Raw genomic sequence first — 6,272 nt, forward strand, 5'->3', positions numbered from 1 at the left:
TCAAGGTTTGTTTCAGAGTTCACTGAAGTATTTTTTTTTTAAGATCTCCAAAGTGTGGTACGTAATGAGTTTCATCTGATTACAGCGTATCTCATTGATGCTTGTTTTTATTAATCATAAAGAAACAAGTAATTGATAGTTCATTACAATGTAATTACCATTCTACTGTGTACAATCTTAGTAAATGCCTAGTCTGTATCCTAGTATAAAGTGCTACCATGAAGGTGGCAAGTTTGCATGTTTTTTCAGTTGCATGGTCTTGGTCTGGTGTGAACAGGGGCCCGGTCAGTGAGGAGTGTGGAGGCAGGCAGACAGTGATGGAGTAGGGCTGGTCCTCTGGAGGTCAGGGGGGCCTAGGAGGGGGTCTGCTGGGGAATGTGGCTTGGCTGTCAGGCCTCTCTGACAGATGAGGTCTGGGTGACGGGGGAGGGAGGGGGCACTGAGCACTGCTGTCAGACACTGGCCCTCTGTCCTCCAGACTTTCTGGGGCCACCATGGAACCACAGAAATGGATGGGTGTCTTTCGGTGGGGAATTTGGGCAATATGCTTTCTGAGGTGTATATATATCCCCCTCTCTCTCCTCTCCATCTTTTATCTCTCCCTCTCTGTGCAGGTGATCCAACAGGTGCTGGTGATCCCTTATCTCTAATATCTATCTCTGTGTGTGTGTGTGTGTCTCTCTCTCTCTCTCTCTCTCTGTCTCTCTATCTCTGTCTCTCTCTCTCTGTCTCTCTCTCTCTCTCTCTCTCTCTCACATATCTATCTATCTATTATCTATCTATCTTTCTCTCACTCTCTCACTCGCTCACTCGTTCACTCTCTCACCTCTGCATCTTTCATCTCCCTCGCCCTCTCTCTGTGAAGGTGATCCAACAGGCGCTCCACAGACAACCCAGCACGGCAGCCCAGTACCTGCAGCAGATGTATGCAGCCCAGCAGCAGCACCTCATGCTTCAGACAGCAGCCCTCCAACAGCAGCAGCAACTGAGCAACACTCAGCTCCAGAGGCTAGCCGGTGTGCAACAGGTCCATGTGAGTGATGTGTTTGTGTGTATACTGGAGCATTGATTGTTTGTGGCCACAGGGGACAAGGAAATTCCAGATTGCACTTTTTTATCGACACCAATACATTTGTTCCATGCAGCAATAAAAGCCTAAACTCGGATGTTGCAAACAGCATGGTAACTGAGCCATATCAACCATATGATGAAGAAGACAATTCAAAAGTGTTACTGATATAACTATCCTGGATAAATGAAATGAAATGCAGAATATTGACTGATATATTGTGCAACTGAGATGTGGTCAATCTCACCGAAGCAGATATTGACCGTCTCGACCCAGCTTTCTGCTAAGGTTGGCCTTGTAATACACACTGCTGTCCTGGTGCCCAAGGACTGCCTCTGTATCACAGACATACATTAACCATGTCTCCAAAGTCATGCACACGGGTGATTTCTCTTCTATAGGATGCTGTGTATGTCAGTGTGTTCATCGACCTTTGACCTGGACCAGGGGTTCACAACCTAGGGGGGGGGGACCTTCCTTGATTTGAGTGGTGAAAGAAACTGTTTCTTCATTTTTACAATTTGCGATTCTTTATACCGATCTAAACAACACATAAATGTGTGCTTTAGGCTGTAAAATGTCAGAGGAAGAACCGACTCTGATGCACATGGGAATATCCTTGGTTTGTCTCTATGACATTCTGATGTTGAGGCACGACCTTCTAAAGTAGAGGAGTCAAATAATTTGGACTTTGCTTGGGAAGTAATCTTATACAATGTGTGACTCTGTCGCTAACAATTGATTGAATCACATTCGGTAAATGAGAATATGTATAGTTCAATTGAGGGTTCATATAAATTATCATAAAAAAACATATTTGGTAACAGAATAACATTTGGGGAAATCGGGTCTAGACTGTTTTCCTTATCCATTATTATTATTATTATTATTATTATTATTAAATAGCCTACCTAAAATATGTCATGCATCTTGTTAAACTATGTAGAAGTGCAGGAAATGAACTTCAACAAAAAAATCATAGGTCCCTCAAACTAAACAAACTCAAGCTGGTGTTGTATTTAATGTAGGCGATCTCAATAAACAATCATTTTTCAAATGTGAAAAAAAGGTTGGGAACCCCTGACCTGGACTATATGATCCCTGGACACACAGGACACAGGTCGATAAGTTTTGATCTCAATCCAACTGGTTTCTTTAAGTCAATCTTTCAAACCCTCCGAGACAGCCATGGATTACACATTCCTAATCTGATTTGCTCTCTTTAGTAGTAAAAGTGATGATTCTCGCGTGCGCCACACATTCTGGATGGATGTGTTCATTGCGAGTTGGTTCAAAAGCAACAGTATTATTACAAATGCATATAAATGACCTTAACAATAGGCCATTGAACCAAACAAACCCATTCAAAAACAAATAGTGGTATAGTTACATGTCGCTTTAGTTTTAGCATTTATTGTTTTAATCAACATTTCAAAACAAGGCATGGGTTCTATTGACTAGCTAGCTGATAGACTGCCGGAAAGACTTCCACACTCTGCCTTCCTTCCCTCCATGTTTACCTGCGATGGGAGCTGCTTCCTGTGAGCTGATGTGTGGATTGATGGAGAGCCCTCTGTGTCTCTCTCTCTCTCTCTCTCTCTCTCTCTCTCTCTCTCTGATAATGCCCCCAGGCTTCCTGAGCTCTGACAGTGATGAATGTCTTTGTACCCCGGAGACTGCAAGACAAATACCAGTTACATCAAGCTTGTGTCTTACAAACTTGTTGAATGCATTTGCAGTTTGTTTTGGTTGTTTTAGATGATTGTAAATACGAATATATGTTTCTAAACACTTCTACATTAATGTGGATGCTACCATGGTTACGGGTGAATGGAGTCCATGTCCTGACTTCTCAGTCCCTCTATCCTGGGGTTCAGGGTAATCACTTTTGTTTAGATGTCTGTGAGAAGTTACAGTGCCATAGACATGGACCTCAATAGTGTGATGTTGAATTGAGTGTGTATCTCAGTAGGAATGGTTTATAGTTAAAGGTCAATGTAAAAAAACATAATCAAATCATTTCTGGGTAACAATGTACCTTACTGTGATTATTTTTTATTATTATTTTCAACTGAACACTATCTTTCTTATTGGTCTGTTAACTATGTCACCAGGCAGGCTAAAACTCCATCCCACCAAAACTATTCAAACAGCTCTTCCACTAAAAGGGCATTATCCTCATTTTCACAATTTTACATTATTATTTCAACCTCATAGTGTGGAAATATATACTACCGGTCAAATGTTTTAGAACACCTACTCATTCAAGGATTTTTCTTTATTTTTACTATTTTATGCATTGTAGAATAATAATGAAGACATCAAAACTATGAAATAACATACATGGAATCATGTAACCAAAAAAGTGTTTAACAAATCAAAATATATTTTATATTTGAGATTCTTCAAACAGCCACCCTGCTTTTCCAACAGTCTTGAAGGAGTTCCCACATATGCTGAGCACTTGTTGGTTGCGTTTCCTTCACTCTGCGGTCCGACTCATCCCAAAACATCTCAATTTGGTTGAGGTCAGGGGATTGTGGAGGCCAGGTCATCTGATGCAGCACTCCATCACTCTCCTTCTTGGTAAAATAGCCATTACACAGCCTGGAGGTGTGTTTTGGGTCATTGTCCTGTTGAAAAAGAAATGATAGTCCCACTAAGCCCAAACCAGATGGAATGGCGTATCTCTGCAGAATGCTGTGATCGCCATGCTGGTTAAGTGTGCCTTGAATTCTAAATAAATCCCTGACAGTGTCACCAGCAAAGCACCCTCACACTATAACACTTCCTCCTCCATGCTTTACGGTGGGAAATACACATCCGGAGATCATCCGTTCACCCACACCACGCAAAGACACAGAGGTTGGAACAAAACATTTCCAATTTGGATTCTAGACCAAAGGACAAATTTCCACCGGTCTAATGTCCATTGACTGTGTTTCTTGGCCCAAGCAAGTCTCTTCTTATTATTTGTGTCTTTTAGTAGTGATTTCTTTGCAGCAATTCAACCATGAAGGCCTAATTCACACAGCCTCCTCTGAACAGTTGATGTTGAGATGTGTCTGTTACTAAGCATTTATTTGGGCTGCAATCTGAGGCTGGTAACTCTAATGAACTTATCCTTTGCAGCAGAGTTAACTCTGGGTCTTCCATTCCTGTGGCGGTCCTCATGAGAGCTAGTTTCATCATAGCGCTTGATGGTTTTTGTGACTGCACTTGAAATGTTTTGTGTTGACTGACCTTCGTGTCTTAAGGTAATGATGGACTGTCATTTCCGTTTGCTTATTTGAGCTGTTCTTGTCATAATATGGACTTAGCCCTATTTGGTAAAATACCATCTTCTGTATACCTCCCTAACTTGTCGCAACACAACTGATTGGCTCAAATGCATTAAGGAAAGAAACTCCACGAATTAACTTTTAAGAAGGCACACCTGTTAAAAACTTATCTAGGGTAGGGGGGCGCATTTGGAATTTTGGATGAAAAGCATGTCCAAATTAAACGGACTGCTACTCGGGCCCAGAAGATATGATATGCATATAACTGGAAGATTTGGATAGAAAACACTTTAAAGTTTCCAAAACTGTTAAAATAGTGTCTGTGAATATAACAGAACTGATTTGGTAGGCGAAAACCTGAGAAAAATCCATTCAGGAAGTCTTTTTTTTTGTAGTTTTCTACTCAATGCCATTACAGTATCCATTGACTTAGGACTCAAATTGCAGTTCCTATGCCTTCCACTAGATGTCACCAGTCTTTAGAAATTGTTTCAGGCTTGTATTCTGATAAATGAGGGAGTAAGACCAGTCTGAATGAGTGGACCCTGCCGTGTCATAAAGCTTTTTCATGTGCAATCCCGAGATAGTGCCTTTCTTGTTTTCCTTTTATATTGACAACGTTATTGTCCAGTTGAAATATTATAGATCATTTAGGCTAAAAACAACCTGAGGATTGAATATAAACATCGTTTGGCATGTTTCTATGAACTTTACGGATACAATTTGGATTTTTTTGTCTGCCTGTTTTGACTGCGTTTGAGCCTGTGGATTACTGAAGAAAACGTGCGAACAAAACTGAGATTTTTGGATATAAAGAGACTTTATCGAACAAAAGGAACATTTATTGAGTAAATGAACGTCTTCTGAGTGCAACCATATGAAGATCATCAAAGGTAAGGGATTCATTTTATCTCTTTATCTGACTTGTGTAACTCTTCTACTTGGCTGGTTACTGTTTGTAATGATTTGTCTGCTGGGCTATGTTCTCAAATAATCGTAAGGTATGCTTTCGCCGTAAAGCATTTTAAAATCTGACACCGTGGTTGGATTCACAATAAGTTAATTTTTAAACCTATGTAAAATATGTTTTCTTTTCTGAATTTTTATAATGAGTATTTCTGTATTTGAATTTGGCGCTCTGCAATCTCACTAGATGTTGGCCAGGTGGCGTCCCACATACCCTAGAGAGGTTAATTGAAATGCATTCCAGGTGACTACCTCATGAAGTTGGTTTTGAGAATGCCAAGAGTGTGCAAAGCTGTCATCAAGGCAAAGAGTGGCTATTTGAAGTATAAAATATATTTTGATTTGTTTAACACTTTTTTGGTTACTACATGATTCCATATGTGTTATTTCATGGTTTTGATGTCTTCACTATTATTCTACAATGTATAAAATAGCAAAAATAAAGAAAAATCCTTGAATGAGTAGGTGTTCTAAAACTTTTGACTGGTAGTGTATATAAAATACAGGTAAATCATGTTTTTGACTGCACTGAGCCTGACAACATTGACCAAAACAATGAACAGCATTAGCATTAGGCAAGTCAGTTAAGATCAAATTGTTATATACAATGACGGCCTACCAAATCCAATCAAATTTATTATTTATTTATTTTATATAGCCCTTCGTACATCAACTGATATCTCAAAGTGCTGTACAGAAACCCAGCCTAAAACTGCTAACAGCAAGCAATGCAGGTGTAGAAGCACGGTGGCTAGGAAAAACTCCCTAGAAAGGCCAAAACTTAGGAAGAAACCTAGAGAGGACTACCAGAGAACAGTGGGTTAACTGCCCTGTTCAGGGGCAGAACAACATATTTCTTTTATCTTGTCAGCTCAAGGATTCAAACCAGCAACCTTTTAGTTATTAGCCCAACACTCTAAACACTAGGCTACATGCTGCCCCAACCACTAGGCTAC

Source organism: Oncorhynchus masou, chromosome 18, assembly GCF_036934945.1.
Source record: "Oncorhynchus masou masou isolate Uvic2021 chromosome 18, UVic_Omas_1.1, whole genome shotgun sequence".
NCBI lineage: Eukaryota > Metazoa > Chordata > Actinopteri > Salmoniformes > Salmonidae > Oncorhynchus > Oncorhynchus masou.